Source organism: Copadichromis virginalis, linkage group LG3 (genome assembly GCF_057382275.1).
Source record: "Copadichromis virginalis isolate Kocher_CV1m ecotype Utaka linkage group LG3, C_Virginalis_male_GT1.1, whole genome shotgun sequence".
NCBI lineage: Eukaryota > Metazoa > Chordata > Actinopteri > Cichliformes > Cichlidae > Copadichromis > Copadichromis virginalis.
Window position 1 is genome coordinate 34,058,627 of NC_140620.1, and position 27,479 is coordinate 34,086,105.

The 27,479-nt window shown below is 42.7% G+C and overlaps 1 protein-coding gene across 2 annotated transcripts in view; it reads left to right on the plus strand.

Moving 5' to 3' along the window:
• Window positions 1–12,182: 12,182 nt before the first annotated feature.
• Window positions 12,183–27,479, plus strand: part of htr2cl1 (5-hydroxytryptamine (serotonin) receptor 2C, G protein-coupled-like 1) — a 113,866-nt gene continuing 98,569 nt past the window's right edge. For both annotated transcript variants that reach the window (XM_085450753.1, XM_085450754.1), the window contains exon 1: window positions 12,183–12,301. The gene's annotated coding sequence lies outside the window, so the exon portion shown is untranslated. The remainder of the gene's footprint in view (window positions 12,302–27,479) is intronic.

Here is a 27,479-nt window from a genome sequence, read left to right on the forward strand (position 1 = left end):
CGAAGTAGCAGCCAAGAAAGGTGTAATTTGGGTCTACGAGCAGTGAACACCCGTGTGCATACCTGTGTGGATCAGCGCGCTTGTATTCCAAAGGTTTCTCCATGTAACGATCTGCTAGGGAGTGTGGGGGGGCCACAGCCCCGTCCTCCAGGGTGTGAAGCAGGTATGGAGGAGATCAAAACTCCAGACATCCAGAGGCCCCCAGAACACAAGAGACCAAGGAAGACCAACAGAGGGGCAGCCGCGCCACTGTCCCGGAAAGAGCTGAGGAGAGTCCCAGATGAGGGTTCACTCAGCAGCCGCGGAGCAGAAGCCAGGGGGAGTTGCAGTGACGCGCCCGTGAGCTCCGCCGGCCGCCAGCTGTGCCTGAGTGACCGAGCCCCAGGCCGAGAGGCCGGGGGCACCCCACCCCCGAAGGGGCCCAAGCGAGCCCCAGGCTCCAGGCCCCGATAAGCGGCCGCCAAGGAGTGAGCCGGTGTGTACCTGGACGCCCACCCCCAGACACAAGGAACCACCAACGCACCGACACCTGAGGGAGTCTGCCACCGGCAGGGGAAGTGGTGGTAGGTGGAGATAGGCCTCTAAACCTTGGAGGGCCTGAGGTGTCCCCAGAGAGGTGGCGTCTGATACCCAACCTGACATATAGACACAGACATACAGGCACACACAGACACAAACATCCATTCCCCCCCTCATGCTCTCATATGCACTCACTCCACACTCAACCACCGTGGAGACAGACATAAAGAGACGCTGTACACACGATCACACTCCCCAAGCGTACTCTACAAACCGGGTCTAGGTACCCTTGCCCCTGGAGGGGGGAACTGCACCCAGACCCAGGTGGTGTTACCCTTTTCCCTGCGGTGGGGAGAGGCAGACCACCCCGACTCCGTAGCAGCAGGGAGGCCCCACACTCCAGACCGCAGTCGGACGGCCAACTCCACCTAGCCCTCCCGCTCCAGCAGGCCGCAGAGAATGGGGGTGGGAGAAGACTCCAAACCTCCCTCCACCCGCTCATTGTAGTGCTGATGCATGTGTGTTCTAAGGTGCAATTAAAACCCAGGAGGGCATGGAGCTACCTGCCAAGGAGCAGCAGGTAAGCGCATAGTCCCTCCTGATAGCCCTCAATGTCTAAGTGTATTTAAAATTGAGAGGTGGGCAACGACGCCAGGGGTGAGGTATACACCCTGATGGTAATTTGGACTCCGTGATTGTGCCCACCCCCAAGATCCTATATGTATGTGTAATGAGAGTGTGAATAATGTGAATGTCTAAGTTGTGGGATAAAATTGAGGCAGAGGCAGCCAGAAGGGGACAGAGGGGGGGATAGCCTCCTCTTCACCCTGGTGACATACCCCTACTCCAAGGCCCTGCATGTGTGGGTGGTTGTGGTGGAGCGGGAAGAGAGAGGCAGCTGGAGATGGGGAGGGAAGGAAGGGAGGGGCAGGTGACCCCTCCCTGGGGCCAGCTCCCCCGCTGACCCCAGTAGGCACTCCCACACTCCGCGACCCGCCAGGGAAAGGGGGCCCAGGCCCATCCAGACCGGGGCCCAGTGCAGCAGCGCCCCCCCGGCCCCACAGAGCCCGGGACAGTCCACCCAACCCCACCACAGAGAAAACTGCACCCACCCCACCATCCACTCATCTTCCAGACTACATGAGACAGTAAACGCCCAGGCTGAGATCTTCCTCCACCTCTCCTGTATCTCCCCCTCCTGCAGAGAGAGTTCCTGAAGAGAGGAAAGCTCCTGCAAGATGTGACCATCTCCCCCACCAGTTGAAGAGCCCCCCAGGTGGTTCGACGCACCGGCGGCACCCTGCTCCAGGGCCGGGCCCCCATGCACCCACCCGCCCACAACCCCGGCAACACACCAACCAGGATCCAAGCCCCCGAGGCCCGGCCCGGGCCCCAGCCCAGAGACGGAGTGCCCCCAGAACCTCACGCCCATCCCGGACCCACCCAGGGCCAGCCAGGCTACCAGGTCAGTAACCCACGTCCGTCAGCACAGACCCTCCCCTAGCCCCGCTGCACGCAGCCGCGAGGAAACAGTCACCTGAGAGCCAACAGAGCCCCCAACCGGACATGACCGCTACCCCGGGTTGAGCCCCCCAAGGAAGATGCCTCCGGGGAACCCCCCGACGCCCTAAGCCTGTCCCTACCCCCACACCAATCACAACAGTGAAGGTGGGACCAAATTATGACCCCCCACCCCCACTAGGTGATGGAGCTGATAAAAGGAGTCCAGAGCAATTGATCTGATGTGGTGGCAGAGGCTGTATCAAGACTAATGTAATCTAATAGATAATTTCTATATTGGTTAGAATTAAGATTATTTTTATTTTTCCAGTTCATGAGGACTGTTTTCTTGGCTATGCATAGGGCAGTGAAAACCATATGGGCTATATTCTTTTCTGAAGTGACATTATCTAAGCTGCCCAGTAAACACACTAAGGGGGAGACACAATGCTGTTTTTAAATGATGATTTTATTTATTAAAGGAATAAAAGCTACTCAAACCTACCTGGACCTATGTCAGAAAGTAACCACCCTCCAAACCTGATAGCTGGTTGTTCCATAGTTGTCAGAAAAAACTGCAATCAGATGTTTGCAATAACTAGCAATGACTCAAAGTAAACGTGTCTTACTGCTGAAACCAGTTGCAGCCTTTACTTTGAAGGTGAACAGCACGGTGGCACGGTGGTTAGCACTGTTGCCGCACAGTGGGGCTAAGTTGAGAAGATAGAGCTGGGTGACTGCTGGTGACTGCCCAACAAGTGATATGACCATTCAACAGGAAGATAACATCCAAACTGGGTACGCATATTCAGGCACAGCCATGTACTGCACACTGCCTTTGCAATGCTATTGAGTAAGTGCTTTCCAAAAGGACAGAGTGGAGCAGAAACAGTGTTATTGATCAGTGTACAGATAAATGTGACTGATGCTGCATAAGTGATTTAAGATGTATGAATGCTTTTAGATGTTTTTCACTGACCGTGGACAACCACTTGATTCCTGTAGCAGCTTTTAATTATTGCTAAAACCTCAAAAAATGCACCTCAAGCATTTGCAAATCAAGTATTTGACAGTCAGATCGCAACTGATTAAATATTCCTTTAATTTGTAGATGTTGAGTTTCCAGCCTCCATAAGCAACACCGGGGTCAATGTGGATTATACTGTGTATGATACTGAGACCTGAGGGAACTGTAACAGAGGTTTGTTTAATTATAAAAATGCTAATTTCGATCTGTGCTGACTTCCTGTGTTCCATGTAACTCTTTAATAATGGTTCAAAATGAAAAAGAGCAGTGTGTGCATGGAATATCACACAGAAACCTTTCTGTACTAAGATAAGTGTTTTCCATGCATATGTACATTTTATAACATATCTAATGGATGTGCAAGATGTACAATTTGTGACAGACAGAACGTGATTCATTGTAAATGTGATGCATTTTTATGTATATAACCATATTGCACAAGAAGAAGAAATAAAGCATATAATAGAATGTAAGTTATTTTAATTAAGTTGAATTATTTAATCAGTTAATTAATAATTAAAATGTAAAAAATGTATAATAACTGGTAGCGACAGAGGTAACTGTGCACTGTGGGTCTCCTAATTGTACTGGCCTCAAAGGGGTCTGTTTACCAGATTGCTTATTTATTACTAGATGTATTACCAAGTAGAGCACAACAAGTCAAACGAACCAGGGAAATTTCAGCAATTTAAAACAGTAAGAAGGGCAATAATATACCCTAACACACCTAGCTAACAAGCCATCACACTAATGAGGTACACAGCACAGGCTCATATTGTCACGTTGTAAGGGTAGGATGAGGAATGTGGACAGAGCCCTGCACAAATAAGTTAATTTACATGCAAATATACAGAATAATCAGAATCATCTTTATTTGGCCAGGTTTGTTCACACAAACAAGGAGTTTGACTCCGGTTCACTTTGTGCTCTTCATACAAAAATAAACATTTTTAAATAGACAATATATAAATTGGCATATTTACACAGAAGGAGAACATAAATACGAGAAGTTTGAAAGTAAGTAAAACACAAGTTAATCTTAAGAAACTATACAATTAGAACAAATTACAACTGGGCATGAATGGTAGGTATAAATAGGCTGAACATAGTGCAACCTGGATGAACATTATATATTAATATTTCTAATAATATAATAATATCCAAATGTACCCAGCCCTATGTGAAAAAGTCAAAGAAACGTGGAAGTATGACAAATATGCAAAAAGGAAATGCTGTTTCCTCTGACCGTCTGTCTCAGGGACTTGCTTTTTGTTGTTTTTTGTTGGACGCTTACTGTTTCTGATGGAAAAACAATAACATTTGTTGCACAGGATGTTTATCATCTAAATATTTATCATGATATGATCAACTTTAAAAGATTGAGAAATATACTGTTGTGTTTTTGGAGTGATGTCATGATTCATATATGCACAACAACCAATGAGTGAGGTTAATGGTAACGTCTACACCAGGGGTGGGCAATTCCAGGCCAGGTTAACACGGCCTGTTCATGCAAACTGAAAGATTAGGAGCTGTGGCCCAATACTTTTGTCCATATGGTGTGTGTTATGTATCCCAGCGGCAATAAAGACAAACTGGATCTTAATCAGACAAGTTGTGATACCTCATCAGAGATTGGTTGTTTTCGGATCAGATGAGAAAGAAGCAGCTTTCCAGTCCTCTGTTACGTATCGGCACAAGAAGTGGCAGGTCGTTAACTGCGAGGCCGAGCTCGGTCACTGATGAAGCCCCCTTCAATGGATCAAAGTGCCTTCTGTTCACGTGATTGTGAAACTCGAGTGGCTTGGCTTAGTTGCCGTCTCCTGAAAGCTGCTTCGATCGTGTTTAATGTGTAAATGGCTCATGGCGTTCGTGATCAATGGATTGGGTGAGAGTTTACTACAACCTCTGATTTGAAGTAAATTACAACATGCAAGGTTTCCAAATTAGTCTGTTGTTTTAAAGTTATTCATTCTGGTTTTTGAGATTTGAGGATTTGAGTTTCTTAACAAGATATTTTATGATAACTCTAATGCCAGCTAATGCATATAGAGCTTGCATTACAGTTCCCTTTAATGTGTGTGTTCATGTTCTGTCCTTTTATTTGAGATTGTACTTGAAGAGCTGCTACAATCAGCAGAAAGCTAATTGAATGGTTTGTGTGTGTGTGTTTGTGGCACTGCATATGGAGTATCTATTTACTTTACACTGTAGCTGTGTGAGAAAGCTTTCTCTTTGGAGTATATGATTAGTGAAAAGCTATTTCCTATACGTGGGTAGTAAAGCCTGCGTGTGTGTGTGTGTGTGTGTGTGTGTGTGTGTGTGTGTGTGTGTGTGTGTGTGTGTGCTGGTCCCATCTGTTTTCCACCCTCTCACTCTCTCCATCTCCTCAAGCCTGTCTGCTCTTGGCTACAATCTATCTTCGTCGCCATTTGATGCCGCAGCTAATCATCACAAAATCTACCAACCTGCATTCTCGTGCTCGTCCTTTTTCTTTCTCCCCATTTCATATTTCAGTTTTATGGCTTCTGGTTTTTACTATCTCTCCTGTAATACAGCAGTCTGCCTCTCTCATTCTTTTCTCCCTGTTGTTTTTTTATTAAATGCAAACAAAAAGATAACCTTCATCACATCTACAGTGTCAAACACTTTCAATATTTTTTGTTTGTATAAATGTGAGCTGAGGAATGTGTGTATCCAGGGCTTTGTCAGAAGAACATTTCTATTACACCTATGGTGAATGACTAACACTTAAGTGGCTCCGCGCTGCACAGCATGACAATATCGTTCATTAAATTGCCACTGCTGTCACAGAGGTGCTACCGGGAGATGTAATTATGTAAAAACATTCCCCTGTGCTGCTCGGATGGTTTAATATCTACAAAAATCTGCTGTAACTCCAGCATTGCTGATGTTACCATTGTAGTTGAAGGCTGCTGCTAGGTGAGGAGTAAAGGGAGCAGGATGAGAAATGCGAAGGACAAAAGGCAGCACTGGCAGAACTGAGCTGGAAAAACAAAGATGGTGTTTTACTTGGCAGCCTGGGAATGGAGGAAAAATGAAACAAAGGAGGAAAAACTAGAAGGGAAAGGGATGACAAAAACTATTGAAAACAGTTACTTAAACAATAAAACAGCAATGCTACCCTCTGCTTTCCATAAGACCAAGTTGTTCTACTTGCAAGTTTAAACTGATCTGTCAGGTCAGAAAATATGAAGTCAACACTAATATGGTGACATCAGTCATAGCCACAGCAGATCACGCAGTCAAGGTCAACCAGATACTGGGCAGATTACTTGATCTCAGTGCCAGCCCACATCAGCTGGCATATATAGAGCAGGTTATTTAAGTTGCTGTAGCCTGATCAGAGCTTTTGCGCATGTGCAAGCTGCTCTGCAACCCACCTCCAACCCATCTCCCAATTCCCATATCATTTATATACAGGAGACCAGAAAGAGATCCAACAGTGAGTGTCTACAGCCATCTGTAAAACACGATGGAGGCTCTGTCATGGTTTGGGCCTCTATTTCAGCCTTCGGTGTTGGAGATCTTGTCAGCCTTGTCATCTGAAAGCATCTGATTGGCATCAGATTCATTTTCAAGCATGACATTGATCCCAAACACACACCAGTGCAGCAAAAGCAAACCAGGAAAACTAAACTGGAGCACTACTAGTCATGGATTGGCCTCCCCGGAGCCCTGACCTCAACATTATTGATGTTGTTGGATCATCTTAAAGAAGAGCTTTGAATGTCCTTCAAAAAGCCTGGAGAGCTATTCCTAAAGACTACTTAAAGAAACTACAAGAAAGCTTCCCTGAGAGAGTTCAGGCCGTGTTGAAGGATAAACATGGTCATACCAAATATTGACTTTCAAGCTTGGTACTGTAGAATTGTACAACCTCTGTTTTTCCTTATATACTGCCTTTCCATGTATGTCTGCACATGTTCCAATAAGTCGCTGTACCTATTTCCCATTTTTCTAGCAAAATACAAAGAATTGATGGATGTCTCGAGACTTTTTTTTACAGTACTGTATTACCTTTGCAAACATTAAAATTGCTGTGTACTCTACACTCAACCGATGGCTTCAGATAGAGAATTTAGAGAATTTAGAGTGTGTGGCCTTAGCACATCTAGTTGTGTCCCTGGGATTTACTTTGCAGAGATGTCCCACACAGATGTTGTATGTGATTTAAAATGAAGAACTACGTGGTTAGCATAGCGCATGTCGTGCCTCATACACCACTAAAGAAAAACAACAAAGGGTCAAAGACAAATTCACTGAAAAACGTCTGCATCAGTAAGTCTTTAGAATCTAAAACGCAAAACACGCTACCGTACAAGGACGACACCCGTGAATACACCACCATTGTTAACCTTGTCATTTCAGTTAGGGTTTCCAACTACAAAGCCTGCGTTCAGATGTGTCTTTAGGCTAACTGTCTAATCCGTTGTGGCTTGTGTTTAGCTGATACTTCAAGCTAATTACATCTCCATCATTTCCAGAAACAAAATTAAATCAAGCAAGATAATTAACGGACTGAGAGCTTTCTACCCTTGCTGTTGTTACATCAGAGCTTAAGTGTTGCTTTTTTGAGATCTTATTTAACAACTCTGACAGCAGAAACAGCTTTGTTAAAGATTGAGGATAAGCTCTTGTTGCCTAGAGAGCAAAAAGTGTTGCTTATTGTGGTTTCAGCTGAGCTTTTTGAGTAGTTGGAGGCATGCTCCGATCCCAAAAAGCACAGCCTTGCCAACCCTGGTGGTAACAGGGGATCTAATTAGCAAATTAGCAAACTTTATTGTTCATGTAGTGCTTTTTTTCCATATGCTTTTGGAAAGGAAAGTCAGCTTGTACCTAGGCATGTTAGTGTTTGAATGTTAAGTAGGGTTTATATTTCCTGAGACACACAGAAGTTAAAGGTTCATTTGGAAATATATACTGAGAGCTTCTGCACTCCACATAAATGAGAGAGTGACAGAGCAATATATTTCATCCCTACTGGCCGCCACCGCAGCTTTGACCTTTGCGCTTCTTATATTGGCTGCTTGTGATGGTGGCTTCTCGCATTAATAGCGCTGGTCCAAGGTGGCTGACAAGGAGGATCGTGGCTGGGTTCTGTTGTTCGATTTTCGAGTCGCTGTCACAATTAACTGTGAAAACAGAAAACGAGAGAAGAAAGAGTGAAGCGGGACGAGGGATCAATAAATGTCACAGCTACATGAGATACACATGAATGCACCTCTGCCTTAGGGTTGGTTGGTTGGTTTATTTCTTTGTATTAACTTTCTGATATCTTTTGCATTAGACATGCAAATGGGGTGGATCTGTGGTGACTTTGGTGAGTGGTATTTAATAAGCTGCACAGCAGTCCCTGAAAGGATTGAAATTCCCTGACTCTGATGATCCTCTCTTACTGCCACAAGACTGACATTTGTGATTTCATTTTAAAGATCTTAAAAAAACACCTTGGATCGATTGGCTCAAAATTTGGTACACGGGTCAAATTCTTGTCTTTTCAGTAAGCACGACTATAACACCTTGATAGAGAGGATAGTGTTGTCCTCCCTGGACTTCCTGAGTTGCTGGAGTCTTCCTCTGTGCACTTTGCATGTTCTCACTGTGCATACATGGGTTATTTTCAGGTACTCGGCTTCCTGCCACGGTCCAAAGACATGTTTACATCTATTAACCCAGCACGCATGAGTGTGAATGGTGGCTGTCTTCCTGTTCGCCCTGCGACAGACTGGCGAACTGTTCAGTGTGTTTTTTCACTGTAATACAGCTGAAATAGGGTTCAGCCTATAAGTAGTTAGGATAATGGATGGACAGTGGTAGCATTGTACAAACCATTATGCAAATACTTTGGCTTGTGACCACATACCACAGCTAATGACTGTTCCTTAACTGAGCTCAGCTGTACTTTGTAGAAGTATACCAGCATAATTAAGTGCTCAGGCAAAAACAAACATGGTATGTCATAATGTGCATGTTATTTCTGTGACTTTAGATCCAGGTCTTTAAACAACTTCTAAATACCTTTTTTGTTTAAGTTCCATAGAGCGTTGTTATTGGTCATTATTATAAACTCTTAGTTTTCTTAGACACAACAGGAAAAAAATATCCCACGGCCACTTCTCAACACATTTCTTTTGTCCATATTTGTGCAATGTGTTCATGGTGCATGTATGGTGATGCACTATGTTGGACTGGTGCAGTTCATTGTAAACGTTAAATTATATCACAGGTAGCAGATATCAGTTTATATTAAAAGCAATAACAGTGATTAGAGTCACTGAATTCTACCTTTTTATAGAAGCATTGTGGTGCCAGGGGGTTGGAAATCAGCCAAATAACCTCTGCTTCTATCTTGTTGAATTCAATTGGCTAAACCCACAAAGAGCAGTGACTCTCACAACAACAATTGCAAAGGTCAGCTGATTACAGCCTCTACTCAATGCAGGGTTGACATTACTCATAATAAAATTAATGTCATGTGTAAATACAGTTCCTTTATATATCCGTATGTCGTTTTAAAATCACAAACACAGCTAACAATATTAGCTCGGTGGCGAGTAGCCTTCAGTATCTTTGATATCCTATTGCTGTGTGATTTATTACTACTACTGAAGTGGCACATAACCCAGGTAGCTACCGCAACTAAAACAAGGTAGTTGCAGTGGGCTAGCGTTAGTTTTTTAGAAAGAGCTTACCTCCTGATGTTTCTTTAGGTTGGAGTCTTTTGAAGCTGAGAGCAGCTTGGTTGCTGGCAAACAGAGTTTGCATCACACGGTCAGATTTCGCCCATTCCTTTCTTCTTTAAATGTGAAGTGTTGTCTGAATTTCCAAGTAAGAAATGCATTCCTGCCCGCACACTGCTGGCTCTGTTGTGCTGGCTTTGGGTCCATAGTGTACCTGACACCACCAACATTAACAGGACACTTACATTAGAGCTCCTTGTTACGTGTTTTGTTTGGGTTTACGGCAATGCTAGGAATTATCAAAATTAGAGAGGGGATAGGAAGGGGATAGCCTAACATATGAAACAGGAAACACCGCTTTGTAATCCATTTATTTCAACAAAGTAACTGTATTCTAATTATCACCTTTTTAAATGGTAACTGTACAGTTAGTCATATTTTGTATTTTAAATACGTAACAGGAGATATTCTGTTACTCCCCAACACTGGTGAAGAAATTTTTTTTTTATCCTTCCTGTTTCTTTTTTCAAATGTCAGATGGCTGGTAGAAGACGATCTGTGAAATACGAAGCAGAGACAAAAGAAAGCATCAAGTCCGAGGGTAATGAAGTAACAGTAAAAGCAGCACTCTGACAAAGCCAAATGAAGCGTTCATGGCTCATGGCTCAGGCTGTTTATCGTACTGAAGAAGAATGGATGGGTGTAAATGGCTTCTGAAATGGTCAATATTACCTGTACATATAAAGAAGCAGCCCCTTTGAATATTACTGTTCCACTGAATAGCAATTATCAGGTGGAATTACTTCCATGGAGAGGCTAGTTACCGCCCTTTAGTTACTATCATAGCCATTATCCACTCTAATGACCAATCAAAAGAAAGTAAACCATATTATGATGGAGGACTCTAATGCTCGTACGTATAAAGTCTGAAGACCTTCACCCTGGTGACCTGGAAAATTGATCCATATGGAACATATGTTAAACTAAAGAGCACATGAAAATGAACTAAAGTCAAGCATGGAAATGGAAGTCACTTCAATAAACAGGTGGTGAGAGATATTCTGCTACCACACGTCTCACAGTACATCATAAATTATGACTTGATCCCTTAATGAATTTTGCTCACTTCCAAAGGAACAAACAGTCTCTGATTTTATATAAGCTTCATTTTAATGGAGAGAGACATAATATCAACAAAAAAATCAGGTCAAGCATGCTACATAAAAGTTATAAACTGTTTTTTGTGCATTAAAGTGAGTTAAAGAGCTTCGAAAGAAAAGTGCTCAATTGGACAGAGATCTACTGAGTGCGGAGGCTGTTTGAGTACAGTGAACTTACTGTAATGTCCAGGAAACCAGTTTGAGATTATTTGAGCTTTGTGAAATTGTGTGTTGTCTAAGGAGCTTGGAAAGAAAAGCGTCTGGACTTCTTTAAGTTGCTTGAAGACGTTTCACCTCTCATCCGATAAGCTTCTTCAGTTCTAGCATCAAATGGTGGAGAGTCCCAGATTTAAGCTCTGTGGGAGTAACCCGTCAAGAGGGAAAACGGGTAAATAGTAAATGGTCTGTATTTGTATAGCGCTTTTACTAGTCCCTAAGGACGCCAAAGCGCTTTACACAACCAGTCATCCACCCATTCACACACTGGTGATGGTAAGCTACATTGTAGCCACAGCCGCCCTGGGGCGCACTGACAGAGGCAAGGCTGCCGGACACTGGCACCACCGGACCCTCTAACCACCACCAGTACGCAACGAGTAAAGTGTCTTGCCCAAAGACACAACGACTGAGACTGTCCAAGCTGGGGCTCGAACCGGCAACCTTCCGATTACAAGGCGAACTCCCAACTCTTGAGCCACAATCGCCGATCGCCATTGTAAACCACCGCCTCTGTTCAAAGATGGTCGCTCACAGTGCACATAGATGGCTTCTTTCACTCCTCTTTCAAACCATCTGTCCTCTCTGTCCAAAATGTGAACATTGACATCCTTGAAGGAGTGACCTTTGTCCTTTAGATGCAAATGGACAGCCGAGTCTTGTCCCGTTGAGGCGGCTCTTCTATGTAGAGACTATGATGATCTTAGACTACGATGACCTGGATGACTGAGAACCTTCACAGACATTAGAGTGGTTTAAGGATCCAGTCCCCAAGTAAGATGTTTTGTATCAAACTATCAATCACACCATACAGACATGTCAACTTGGCCTACAAGACTACCTGTAACGAGCTACGAATCCCTTTTTCAATAATCACAATTGTTTTGCTATATTTATTTGTATATATGAAAAAAAAAATTTTCCAGCAAGACGCTGTGACAACTCTTGCCTGAATGCCATCCGGGATTATTGAATGAATGAAAATTGTTTTTCACTCGGCACCAAATAGATTCTAAAATTCTAAATTTATCCACCATTTGTTTCTCTTCCAGACTGAAAAGCACAAGTCAGATGTTAGACACTTCAGTGTTTCCAAAGCACACATGAAAGCACGCTGAGGCTGTTCACCCATGGGAGACCGTTACACGCGAAGATCAAAACAGCATTTGGCACGGGTGAGTACATCACCGACACACACATATGAACACAAAATGCGACCGGATTCAGTTCAGTTATTCATAAGTATGGAATGCAGACTTAGAGTCTCAATCAGTCATATTAGTGCGTCAGATTGTGCGCCGACTGGCTGGTCAGTCATTATGCTGTGATATAAACAGGAAGTATATGAGATTTCACAGCTTTGTTTGTGTGTGTGTGTTTTTCAGAAATGGCATTATGCCATATTTTTTGTTATTTTTATAGTGTTTGCTTGTAGATGTGGGCCGTAGCGGTGTGAGAACTCAGTCTTAAACAACCTGACACAATCTGAATTTTGCCACAGGCTATGTATCGTTTGGATGCGTCTCACAGTGGGATCTAGGACCACCGTTTTGCCACATTTGTCAAGGGACTGTCAACTTGCATCTGAAGCAGCCCAAAATCTCTAGAGTGTAAAGAACTTACACATGCACAAACACATACAGACTCACAATCCAGTATCATACAGTCAAAGCTGTGCAGAGCTCAGAGATGCTGTAGGCGTGTTTAGTGTTGGGTTCAGACAAAGAACATTCAGTGTTATGTGGCACCATCTGTCCCTGAACAGCAAAACTCCCACGTGAGGGCATCTACACACACTTACAAAGAAGCACACACAAACATAGATGGATATACAATAAGTAAATACTCTCATGTCCCCCTCACATGTTCTCATATTTTGCTAATTATCTCCCTTACGGATGCCTGATTTCCCCTCGCTTCCTCCGTCTTTTTCACCTCTGTCTCCTCTCGTCTCCCGCTGCATCTGATAGAGTCTATTTAAGGGGACTGCGCACACACACAAACGCACACACACAAACGCACACACACAAATCGCCCTCTCCCTGTTGCTCTCAGGCTGTCTTTCACTTTGGGAAAGTTGCAGCTTTCATCCAACTTTGACGACTTCACATTAATTAGCTCAGTGGTTTGTTCTTCTGCTGGAGTGTGTGCTAGTTAGCAAAGTGGTGTCTGCTGATATTTGATAAGTGGGTGTGCACTACACTTTCTCTGTGACATTTCGGTGTCTGTCATTCGGAAAAAGCACACCCACATTTTGATGCCACGGCATGAGAGACCCTTATTGGCATAATCCCCTAGTTACCAAGGGCCTGGTTTAAGATAAGGAGTAGTAGAATGGCTTTGTAATCAGTGCAAAGTTTCTTTAATGAAACAATGAACTAAAGGAATTTAATTACTTACGCTTCCCTGGTCATGAGGAGACCAGTTGTTTGGCTTTTGGGAGGCATGTTGGCTCCACTCTTCTCTAATAGTTTTCTAACTGGTCAACAGTCCTGGGTCTTTCTAACATTTTTCTTTCATGAGGGAACAAATGCTGTTGTATTAGATCCAGTGTAGTATTGCCTTCTGGATATTGAAGGCCTTCCCGGAAGTAGATTTCTGGATAGGAGCAGATGTTTGAAAATCTGTGTATAGCTTTCAGGACTGATGCAGCCTTTCCAGATGTGCAAGATGCCAATTTCATAGGCACTAATGCGACCTCCTACCATCAGGTATCTTGGCTTTTTGAAAAAAGTGTTAGTAACAAGCCGGATGATCCCTTTCCACTTTAGTAACTTTTAAAGTGAGCAATAGTTCTCCAAGTTTTTTGAAGGTTGTTGAAAGTTTTTTTGGTTCATTTTCACTCATTTTCAGTCCAGTCCTTGTACTTAACCATCTTGGGAATAATGTTGACTCAGGGATTAACCAGTGGTGTGTCTACGTATAACAAAAACTTAAGAACAATTTTTCAATTGTATCTTTAAACACTTTGTTACTAGCAGCCTGTTGCATAAGCACACGTTCCCATTTCTTTAAATGTTTTTTAAAAGGGGGGAAATATTCCTGCACAGACCTGACATAGGGATCGAGGGCCAGTTCTTTCAGGTGATCCATCACCAAAGGTCTGATGGAGTGAAAGGTTTGATTCAAATCATCATCAATACTGTAGAGAAGGTCAGGAGGGCAACGGTGAGTGTCCACAGCCATCTGTAAAATACGGTGCAGGCACTGTCATGGTTTGAGGCTCAGGTTCAGTCAGTTGTGTCGGAGGTCGTGTTAAAATGAATGGAATTATGAAAACAGTACAGTCAGATTTTGATTCACAATGCAATAACATCCTAAAAAAATTTAATAATTTCATTTTTACGGCATGACAATGATCCCAAGCATACTGTCAGTGTAGTAAAGACATGGCCAGAAAATCACACAGTGAAACACTATCAGTCATGGATCGGCCTCCCCAGATCTCGAACCTCAACATTATTGAAGCAGTGTGGGATCATCTAAATGCAGCCAACATCCAAAGAAGAGCTTTGAATGTCCTTCAAGAAGCCTGGAGAACTATTCCTACTTAAAGAAATGACAAGAAAGCTGCCTGAGAGAGTTCAGACTGTGTTGAAGGATAAAGGTGGTCATACCAAATATTGACTTTCAAGCTCCTTGTATTGTAAAAGCTCTGTTTCTCCCTTATATAATGTATTAAGATGTATATTTGCACTTTTCAAAAAATCAGTACACTTTAATATTAAACCCTGGTCACGTTATGTTGTGGCTGCACAGTCAGCTAATGCTTGTTTTGCTCTTGTTAGCATGAATCCACGACACATATTGCTGTTACATTTCACGAAATGTTTGTTTTAAGAGTCTTAGGATTCTACTGACTGTTATTAATATTATTATTGTTATTATGTCTATTATTGCAGGACCTTTACCTTATAATACAAAGTGCTTTGAGGTGACTGTTGTTGTGATTTGGCGCCATATGACTGAAAATGAAAACTGAATTGAATTTCCGTGCAAAGAAAAACTGGCTTTATGAGTGTCACTTCAATAACTTTCAGTAATATTGCATGTATGTTTGTAGCTTTGAAGGGTTAATGAGACTACATATTACCACCACTTTTCAGTTTTATTAGTTTGCCTTAATTATGCATCAAGTGCAAGTACCACAGATCCATAAAGCCACTGCAGACTAAACAAGCTTTGCATTTCTTGGTAAACTTTGTTGAATTATGCCTGACTCTCATTCTCCTGACTTAAGGACTTCTGGTTTTCCTGTAATATTTAAATTTGGGGGTTTAAAAAAAGATGCTCCAATTCCAACCAAAAAGCACTTCCTACCTTAGAGAGACCAGCCTCCTCAAAAAACTTAACTTCTTCTGACACGTAAAATTGGTTTTTACAGAGACAGAAGTCAGAGATGCATACCCTGACATTTTAGAGTATTTTTAGTTGGTGTTTGAACAAGTCAGAGAGTCTGAGTGTCTGTTTTCCTTCCTCACTACCTCTCATGCTGCAGCTCTCATGTGATGATGAGACATTGTGTCATGTGCCCATCTGTCAGTGATGACTATGCCCTGATATCAGTACAAAATACACATATATACTAAACACATGCATGTTCTCTGTTGAGGAGGAGGAGAAAAAGGCCGTGTCTCTCAAGTTAATTAGTCTCTCTGGCACTGCGCTCCCCTCTTCCCTTCTCCAAAAGAGCACCAAGGTCAGATTACTTCTCATGATGGATCTCCGCATGTGTTCATGTCCCACTTTCTCCCGTTTTTCTCCGTTACACACATAAAGACGCACGTGCTTTCACAATGTCTTTGATCCTAAAGCCAGAATCGATTTGTTTTGTTGATGCAGTAGAGCTACCGAGTGTAATGACCTCTTCACTGTAGCTGCAGGGACAACATGTGTGTGTATGCGTGTGGCTGCAGGGATCAGCCATAATGAAGTGTGAATCCATCTGATAAAAAAAGTGTGTGAGTCGGTGAACTTCCCCAAGGGACTTACACACTGCTTTTACACAGATTACCTCTGCAAGAGTGCGCCTCTGTCTAGTTAAGCTACTTTCACTTCATTTAATCTTAATTTCCTTTTAGTTTGACGTGCAGCTTTTTGATTGTTACAAATTAAACGTGAGTTAAGGCCTCTACACACCAAACGTATAAAATTTGTGGAAATATTTCGTGCGTCAAAAATATTTTTGAATTTTCCTATTCCTAACGCTACAGAGGAGAATTAGGGCCACATTAAGAAAAAAACATATATTATTGTTCATTTTGAAATTTTGAAATTACACTAGACTCACTATTTAGAGAGTAAAAAAGTAGAAATACTGTTTTGAAAAGAAAAAAGTCAAAATGTGGAGATTTAAGTTGTCCTTTCAAGCCAAATTCCTTCCATGGCTGCTGTGCTCTGCAAAATGCCTTCACCACAGAACACCAGACGTGGCAGGCCCGCCATCAGAGCTCAGCTCTCTTCACAGATGAGAGCAGGTTCACGCTGAGCACTTGTGACAGACATGAAAGAGTCTGGAGAAACCGTGGCGATTGTTAAGCCGCCTGCAACATCATCCAGCATGACGGGTTTGGCAGTGGGTCAGTGACGGTGTGGGGAGGCATGTCCTCCTTTGTGTTGGTGAATGCCACACGGTGCTGGGTATGTGAGCAGAGGTCCCACTAATGGACGTCAGGACCGCATGGAGTCTGTGCCCGACGAGTAACCCGCTGGTGCTCGTTTTGCACGTCTCTCGGGGCGCGCCTCCTATTCCTCCTCACACACAGCAGCAGATCCTGAGCCTTAGGATGGTGTCTCCTCCACACTCTTGACACAGGATGCTACTTTGCAACCTGAATATGCCGCAGGTTATCTTTCCTAAGCGGGCAGATTGACATCTCAGAAGTTTAACTGACTTTGTGTTTTAATGCTTTTTTACAAAATCCTTTAGTTGTTTTTCTACATTAAATTAATCACATTCTCAGGCTTCAAACAGCAACATGTAGTGATGAAAAGAACCCATAAAGTGTGAGCGGTGTGTGTTCGAGGAGATGTGTGGCAGACGCTGAAGGAGCAGGTGCAGAGTGGACCGGCGGGTTCACAAAGGCGAGGAGCTGATTGGCAGGACTTTGCAGAAAGCTGACTGGCTGGCACACGCGGGAATCTGGAGTGCAGAGAGTTTGGAAACTACAGAGAAAAAAGTAGTTGTTATTACTGCTACACTTAATGGAAAAATTTGACAGAGAGTGGGTGGAAGAGCTGGAGTTAATATACTGCAGGACGATGATGTATACCTGTGTGGGGAAAGATGCTGGTGGAAGGAAGAACGTGCACAGGAAAAAGATTGATCTGAATCACAGAGCTGTATCACAATAAGTGAATGCAGATGTGCATTAATTTACTCATGACTCATGACAGTCTCTTCCACATATATCTGCATGCAACATGGCAGCTTTATATCCTTACTAGCTTCACATATGGTGACTGTCAAAACAATAAGAACAGAAGAATAAACGATACGTCAAGACCAAGTAGGAAGAAAGAGAAAAAAACTGAAAAGTAAAAGTCCAGTGAAAAAAACAACCTTACTCATAAAACTTAGGATGCTCTTTTGAAGTCGGCTTACACATATGGAGAGTTTGCTTCTGCAGAGGTTTGGTTGCTGAAGGTTCAGTTCTTGGTAGTGAATGACAGGAAACTGTACTTTCCCGTTGTTGCCAGGGAACTGGGAACTTTTACTTTTGCACGAGCAGGACCTTTCAAGCTCTACTAATCCTTCCTGCACCGCGCTGCATCTCTATGTTTGCCTGCGTTGCCCGTATGCTGCCACTTTGACGGCATCACGCTCATCACCAAGAAGCCAATTCGCTCGCTTAGTGCAGAGCCACTTCACTTCTCACTCACTCAGCTCAATTAAGGCTTAAAGCACTTGAGACAGTCATTTTCTGTAAATTGTACCGATTTCTTCTAGAGCAGCATCTGATGCACTGATTTTTAATGACTGGGTCACAACACTCTGGCTGAGGGTAGTTCTGACATTGCAATTGCTGCATCTTCCTTTACGTTTGTGGTGGCTTTTTGGCCAACCGAGGAACAAAGTGCATCACAAAGTACTTTGACGCTTCCCTTCCATTAATAGTGATTATTAAGCTTTTTTTCCACCCAGAAAGCTGACGCTGCAGTGGGAGTGGGACTGTCTCAAACCCCAACACTGGTATTTGTAGCCGCTGCCACTGTGTTTAAGTACCAGCTGAGACCATGAGCATGAGCAGTCCTATCTGAGGACTTTTGGGAATAAACTCTGAGTAACCCAAGTTCTTAAATTTATGCCTTGTGCAATCAGGCTGTCCAACACTATCTGTGGTGCTAACGCAGCCAAAAGGACAAGCTAATCTCCTTAATTATCACCGTAAGCTATTCATGATGATGATGCAGTCACTGTAGTGCTACAACAGGTTTATGGCCTTTGGATTACCCCGTACCCAGTACACTGGGGACATGGATCCCCAGGACATCTTTGTCACGGGCTGGGTCTGTGATCCAGCATTTTGGGTTCAGTTTGTATTGTTGACTTATGTTATTGAAGATATGTTAAGTTCTGGTTGTTGCTATTATTTATTAGGATCTGAGTTTCCTTGTATTTTGTCATTCATTGTTTATGTTAAGTTCATTTAGATATTAGCTCCTAGATTGTTTTAGTTTTTGTTCTTTGCTTGTTAAAGCCATTTGTGTCTTCGCCCCCTGTGGTTAAGTCTTTCTTGTTGGCTCATGTCTTAAGCTGTCATGTTTCATGTCTGCATGGTTCATTTGTCAAGTATGTGTCTTGTCTGCATCCCGTCATGTTTCCTGTTTATTTTGAAAGTCTTGTTTCCATGTTCTATGTGCTAAGTTTACACTTCCCCTGCGGTCTCATTATGATTTTTTGTGGCAGCTGTTTCCTCATGTGTTTCCACTTCCCATGATCACCCCTTGTGTGTCTGTGTGTTTCCGTTCAGTCTTCGTCAGATCGTCTGTACTATTTTCCCCATGTCAAGTCATAGTTCAAAGATCATAGTTACTGTCATAGTTCACAGTCATAGCAGTCACAATCGTCATAGTTTCCTACTCAGTCTGTCTCTTCGTCTGTGTCTGCTCCTGGGTCCTCCTCACTCTTGTTCTTATCGCTAAAATGGCCTGCATTTGTATAGCGCTTTACTCAGTCCCTAAGGACCCCAAAGCGCTTTACACTACATTCAGTCATCCACCCATTCACACACACATTCACACACTGGTGATGGCAAGCTACATTGTAGCCACAGCTGCCCTGGGGCGCACTCACCGAGGCGAGGCTGCCGGACACTGGCGCCACCGGGCCCTCTGACCACCACCAGTAATGGTGGTGGTCAGAGGGCTAATGATAGTTCCTCATGGTTTGCTTCATGTTTGGGCTCATTGCCAATAATTTATGTGTTTAATGCATATGTACAGAAGAGAAGATGACAAGCATGTGCCTGTATAACTCTCTGGCCAGCGAATGTAACGCAAATACCTTCAGGACTTGACGTCATTTCACATGCGTGTTCATCAGGTTTTGATAGGGTGATTGGGGTTTTTTGTTGGTTTTTTTGCTCTTTGTCAGTATTTACAGTATTTACATTTTCTTGTGCTATGTTGTCCTATTCTTGTGAAAATATGTCATATTCAACAGTCAGGCTTTCCTATTGGCTAATTTTTGAGTCATTTTCCACTTATTGTAAGCCTATTAACAGGAAGCGATTGGTCATGCACAACAATGCCTCTAAAAGAGCCATTAATCAGCCATTTCATTAACTTTTCACCTACTTATTACTCTAATCAACCAATCACATGGCAGAAATTCAAGACAACCTGCTGAGGATTAAATTAGACATCAGGATGAGGAAGAAAGGCGATTTACTGTAAGTGGTTTGAATGTGTTGTGGTTGTTGGTGACAGATGGGCGGTCTGAGTATTTTTAGAAACTGCTGATCTATACTCAGATATCAGCTATCTGCTACACCCCTTGCCCCACAGGCTAAGTCAGCAAAGCGTAACTAATAAAACCACTGGTGAGTGTAAAGAGCCAATGTGGTACTAATATGCATGCTTAAAGCAGCTTCTAAGTGTCTGAATATATGTTCCTTTTCCTCTTGGCTGAATTCCTTGTAAAGAAAGTATAGCAGCAATTATTTGCTGCTATACTTTCAATTATTTGAAAGTATAGCAGTTGCTATACCAGGAAAAAGTATCCAAAATGTATCTGCAGAGGAAGTGCTCTTATTACGAATCATTTCAGTGAGGGAAATGCGGCATTAGTCAGCTCAGCCCTGACAGGGCTGCAGACCAAAAACAGCTGCTGAGTCTGGTTTAGGAAGCGTTCCTCCCTCTAATCAAGTGTTTTTCTTTAAGTGGGCAATCACTTATTAATTAGCAACTCCCAAGCCATAGCGAGCTCTCCTGACAGGCTGCCAAAAGAAAGATAATCAGAGTATATGGGCCTTTCAACTTTGGGGAACACAGTTGACAACCCATCACCGCACCCCCTCTGGGTGCACAAATCCAAATTAGCTCTCGTCACACCCTCTTGAATTTTTATGTCGATAGCAGACGCATGTCCCCATGACTGCCGGCCAAGATTCTGCAAATGTTTTAGGTGAAAAAAAGTCCATTATTCATTATCTGAATTCTCCACAGCGGTGTCAAATGGTAGAAATATAAGTGAGCGTCCTGCATTTGGGTGAAATTCCTCACCGGTGGGCAAATACTGAGAACTGCAGATTCATATAAGTCAATGCATTGGAGTTGATGCTGGAAGATCAGGTTAGAAACAGCCTTCAACTCACTTTTACCTCAATCTTAAAACGTAGTAAACATGAAGTACTGACTGTCTCAATACCACAGTCACACGTATACCCACAAACTAATTGCTCTCCTTCAGGCTGTCTATCAAACAGCTCCTGGCTTTTTAATGACATGCTAATAAGGCACTAACGACAGAGGGAAAAAAAGCCTAACAAGCTTTGCAATTAAAATGGCCGAAAAAATTTTCCTCCTCCTCTTCAGTCCTTCTTCTCTTCCGCTCCTCCCCAGGCGGGGGGTTGCCGGGCGTTTTGTCAGCCCTACTTGGTTTAAGTAGTTTTTATAATGGAGGCTGCCACATCAAGAAAGCGTCAGGAAGGATGCGAGTGCACATGAGAGGAGAGAGAGTGTGTTAAGTGTGTCCTTTTTGTTTCGTTTCCAATAATGTTCCTTTATGAGAGAGAAGGGCTGTGTCAGAATGCTGAGTAAAAGTCTCTGGAGGGTTGCCTACACACAAACACACACGCACACACACCGTGTGGGCGCACGGACACCCACTCGCAGTTTTTGTGCATTTACACACAAAGCTGTGCACTCTGGTCCTCCCACTCGCTCTGCTTTCTTCTTCACCTTAGAGTCTTCGCAATAATGCGAAAGGACAAGGTCTCTGAAAAATTCAAACGGGAGCGGGAAGAGGGAGAAAAAGGAAAAGAGATGGTCCCCGTCACGAGAGGGATGAAGGGTCACCCCGTGTCCGCGTCGTTAACATAAATTATCGAACGCGTCTCCCCTGTTGACTGTCAAGCTGCTGCCCATCCACCCTCTGCCCCTCATTAAATATGAACGTGAAGCCCTTGCGGTGTGCGTTGGGGGAATGTAAGTGAAAAGTGGCCAAAACATGAACTTTCAGCATATGCTGTATCCTCTGTGATGCTTTCATTGCTTGTTGCGACCAAATTCAGTCAACAAGGGAGCCAATTTTCAAGAGTGTGTGCTTTTTTTCTCTTGGTGAAGGAAAATTGGATGCTGTTCATCTGCGAGTATTGTGTAGTTTGCATTGCTGGCATGTCTCTTATTAGTCTCCTCGGCAACACTAACACCAGACTCATCTGTACTGAATAGCATGAAAAAGTCACAGCACAGTACTTTGGATGCAACGTGGACGCACAAAGTCGGCACAGCTGCTGATCAAAGAGCTTCAGTCCGATGTTTATTTAATGATTCACATGTGGCGTAAATGAACTGACTCCATCTTATCCAATCTCTTTTTCTCTATTTTTACTTGGTAGGCTTTTCCTTTGCATTAGCAATGTAGGCATCAGCAACTTTTAAACATCTGGATTTCATGTGTGTTTATATAAAGTTAAAGGCTTTGCTCGTCTACCTTCACACACATATGAATGTTAGGAGTGAGTTTATGGGAATTTTGACCATTCCGCCAGAAGCACATTGGACGAGAAGGCCTGGCTCACAGTTTTTGCTCTAATTCATCCCAAATTCTGTCGGGTTGAGGTCAGGAGTCTGTGCAGGCCAGCCAAGTTCTTCCACACCATAATCGCTCATCTAATAATAAAATGGAAGATCAGATCATTAAATAATTTTTACTGCTTGTTAGCCAGCTACTGTGGTTATTTAAGGTACTTGCAACCATATTTTAGTTATCCAAACCTACCAGACACTTTGTGTAGAAGTAATTGCACCAAAATTGGTTGAGTCACGCGTGGCTAGAAGAACTGCAGTCAGATAACTTTGACCTCTTCTCTGTGGAATTGTTTTTCACATCGATCGGCTATGTTTGGATATCTGGTTTCCTTAATTCCCTTTTGAGAACTGCATTTTGTTTTATCTTGGGTTGTCTTTGTCTAATATTGAAATTTGATTCATGATCTAGAACATGCTCCTGTGATAAATATGCAAATAATAAGAAAAAGAGCAAATACTGTCTCACAGCACTCTGTGTGGATCCATCCACTGTGGCGACCCCACGTGTGAGCAGCTGAACGAAGCTTTTAATGTCATGAACTTTGAAATTTAACTCGCTAGCTGAGGCTCACACAGGCTGAGATGTAGCTCTTGGGTTCTGTGTAGTTTCTCTGAGCATTGCTCAGTCTGACCTTCGAGTTCACTCCTGTGAAAACTGTAGCATTGTGTTAACTCACACCTGACTGCTCCACAGCACAAAACTGCCAAAACTTCTGATTTTATAGAGGTGCTCACCCTTCTTGATGATAACTTGGCTGGCTGCTACTTATACTCTTAATTCCCAAAGAAGCAGTAAGGATGTACTTAGTATTTCAAAGGACTGCAGAGAGTCCTGTGAAAACTTTGTTTCTGAGATTACTGTCTGTATGTCTGTATAAGGCAACATGCCTTTTCTCCCCATGGATGTGTTGCTGTCTAGCAAACACATGCACGCAGGCAAGAAGAAACAGTGCCTTGTAGAGTCATCGCAGCAACCTCTGAGCACCGCACAGTGCAGGTTTTAGTGGCAGCTGTGTTAACTTTATTATCTGCTAAGTGCTCAGATTGTACAGAATTTGTTTGTTGAGCCCGTCTATAAATCAGGAATACAAGCCTGAAATGCACAGCCACACAAACGCTCAGCTCTTAATCTGCTGTGCAGACAAAGTAGCGAGGGCAGGAGCAGCATAAACAGGAGCCGTGCATTCATAAAAAAACTTTAAGTTGTGTTTGTATGAAGTTTCTACAAACCCGTGATCAGGAGAAACTCTTGGCAGTGAATTATTTCTTATGATGTCACCTTTATACAGTTTGCAGCAACCTTTAAAAAATAATCTTTGCTTTGGTAATAGATAGATTTGGACTAGATTTGGAGAGTTGGACTGTCTTTTAATTCTTCATGGCACAGGTTCCTCAGAGATTCTGGTCAAACATTTGGCTGCAGTGTTACACATCTCCCAAATTTCCAGTTCTACCACATCCCAAAGATGCTCTATTGGATGTATTGGACTGAGAGTTTTTAAATTGTGTTGATAGGCCACGTAAAACCAGAGTTATGATAAAACATGGCATTTAGTTGTTTTGAACGGGGGGAAGTTTTAGGAGTGACGGCGGTGTTTTGAGATGTGAAAGATTTGCGACATTTAGCGCAAATCTTGTGTCGTTAGTGTGTAGTGTAGTCAATAGTTTTGTTGTTTGTGTCAGAACAATGAGGCGACTGCTGAATGTTACAGGTGTTACAGGAGTGATACGTCTCCTGCTGTCAGGCCTGCAGGTATCAGGCTGTTGTTCTCCTTTATATCATAGTGGACAAATTATTTTTTGGAGCAGCACAAATAATTTGTTTGGCATCAGATTTGATGCAGAACAGCTGATTGTTCTGTAAATAGTTTGAAATGTTTATTTAAAAAACGCCTCGGCTGCATTTTTAGATAAAACAGCTGCAAAAAACGTTGTTGTTTCAAAAACTCAGTAACTTTTTTGAAGAAGTAACTTTATAAGTAATTGCCCAACATTGGTCATTATTTACTGTATTTTGCAGACAGAGTTACAGGACTCTCTCCCAGACCACAGACTCATACTCATAATACCAGTCAGAGCTTTATTTAAAAAAGAAAAAGAAAGAAAGGAAGTTTTGTTTTCAAAATTGGAGTTCAAGTTGTTTTTACTTCCAATAGTGTTAACGTACTACACAGATCATGAACAAGATTTTTTTTTTCATTGTAAGTGGGCTAAAGCAGTTAATTAATAGTAGTCTAACATAAATGCTGTAATTTGATTATTTTAATAAACCATGTAACTTGGATGGATTCGATGCTGGCGTGACCACAGTGCACACGCCTGCTGTCACTCACAGTGGTCCAAGGGACCGCTCATGGAGTTTGTGTGTTCGCTCAGACACGTGAAAAATTAGAGGGAGCATTGACCAACACCATTACCCCACCAACAGCAGCCCGTGTTGATTCAAACCTGGATGGATTTTTGCTTTGGTGTTGTTTAAACCAAACTCTGAATGTTGCAGCAGAAATCAAGATAAACTTTAGTGAGCATGTGTGAACTGTAGCCTCAGTTCCCTGTGTCACCCTGTTTGCTCTGCTGACATTAAAGAGGGTAAGGAGGTAATGCTTAGTAACCAGTAATTAGACTACTTTTCTATTGTTATTTTGGAAACAAAAGAGAATCAAAGGCCTTTTGTGCACTGCGAATACATAAGTTCAGATTTCAAAAGAACTCTACTCTTTCAGTTCACAAACGAAGCGCCGTGCTTTGGGCCAAAACAATCTTTAAGGACACGTTCAAAGCTAACATCAGGCAGTCCGAGGATCTTGAGTAAGGTGTGTATCAACGTGCTGGAAGCATGCAACACTCAGAGCATTAATCCAGAAAAACACAAAGTGAATTTCATATTTAAAGACCAACTTTGAAAACAAAAAATAGACCTGAAAAAATCACAGCCAGTACTTTAATTCCTGTTTTTCTTATAGTCCTTAAACTTCAATTACATTCCTCACAGCAGGAAAATTGTCCTACAGCCATTTATTTATTTTTTGCACCAGCTTTTATAGGGGGAGAGGTGGTGTACGCTCTCAGTCTGCTGCAGGGCTAACACAGAGACACAGACAGAGTCACACATGTGGCCAATGTTTTTGGACTGTGGGAGAAAGCCGGAGAACACATGCGGACACCTTCCACACAGAAGGGTCACAGTTGGCTGATGGATTTAAACCCACCATCTTCTAATTGTAAGGCAACGGTGCATTGTTCTTGTTTTTTAAAAAAATAGAAAAACGAAAAGAAAAAAACTGGAGTTCATCCAGTCATTTCCATGCCACCTAATCATCCCTGCTAATGGATTATTCCTTTAAAATAACTCATGTTCAGAATAATTCATGCAGATCGGGGCAGTCCAGTAATTTTATGGGACTCTCTAAGTGTGTGGTGCAGCAGGTTCCTGTCAACAGATTGCCAAAAAAGTAATGAAGGAAGAGGTAATAACAGAGTCTGTTGTAAACCTACAGATTAGGGTTAGGAGCTTTACACACACCCTTACTAACGTAGGGCAGTTTTACATAATCCTGTATCACATAGTACTCCCTCTCAAATCCACACAAACTGGACCATGAGCAGAAACAGAAACTGCACTCTGTGACTGTTTATATTGGAACTGTGAGGTCTTTCTCTGTACTCGGACTGGAAAAATCTCCACACATGTTATGATGACATTGTTAGTGTCGGGCTTGCACTGTTAGTGAGAAAACTGGGGAGTTAAATCGGCTCACAGACCGTATGAGCAGAGAAAACATGAGTTCCAGGCTTGATATTTTTCTATTATTAAGTTGGGAAAAGTTGTCCTCTTTTTTCCCTCACAGCACATCCGAGGTGGTCACGCAGCTCTTGGCAGTACATGTTTCTCCCGCACTTTTTCAAATATGCAGCAATAACCCTTTAAACCCTAAACCATCAGCATTTTTAGCAAGGGTGGGCAACTCCAGGCCTCAAGGGCCGGTGTTTTGCAGGTTTTAGACATCACCCTGGGTCAACACACCTGAATCAAATGATTAGTTCATTATCAGGCCTCTGGACAACTTCAAGATATGTTCAGGAGGTAATTTAGTCAGCTGTGTTAGATCAAAGATACATCTAAAACCTGCAGGAAATCGGCCCTTGAGCCCTGGAGTTACCAACCCCTGGTTTAAAGGGTAAAATGCCACAATTGCTTTTGTTCCCCCAAGTTTTCCTTCAGGCAAAATCTGTAGATATTTTCCAGGTATCTATTTACCAGAAAAGAAATTGGAAATCAGAGCAGCAACAGGGAGAAGGTCAACCCTAACTAAGTAAGACGTGATAGACCTAAATTACAAATACTGGAAAGGCAATATATTACACAAAAGTGGTGAACGAATGATTTAGGGTAATTGCATTTTCATTTTGGAGCTAAACAAAGCTACTATGCTAAACAAAGTCTCTCTGATGGCTCAGTCACACCTCCTTGTGACTATGTAAAAAGGCGGTGATTTTGCCGTCATACACTAATTGCCAGTAGTGTGTCAACATAGTGGATGCCCAGAAGTTGACCAGTCAACACTCTCAACCGTTTTGATCAAAAGGTTGCCCTTTGTGAGGCAGCCTGTCTCCAAACACTAAGGACAGACTCCAGTCATCCTTGGGGTGTTTTCACACCTGCAGTGTTTAGTCCGTTTAAATTAAACTGTGGTTTGTTTTCCCTCTTGATGCATTTGTGCAGATGTGAACACAGTAATCGCTCTCAGGTGTGGACCGAGAAACTTCAGAGAAGGTGGTCTCTATTTGTGCCGTTTCAAATTAACTCCAGAACAATTCAATTATGCTGTAAACATAATCCGACCTTAATCCAATTACTAGGTGTACTTTGATGTTAAAAACATCCCCTAGCCATGTATGCTTTGTATTCTGGGATGGAACAGGGTACTACAGATGTGCAAAAGTCTGTACGGGCTAGCAAGTAGCCTGGCCAACAAGCAGACTGAATATTCTCACATGGTTTGTAGTGAAGCATTTTGGTTCAGTTGGAGTTTTCTCTGCGAGAAAAGAAACCAAATCAAATCACGTGGAAAAGCTGCAAGCTTAAAAACATAGAGA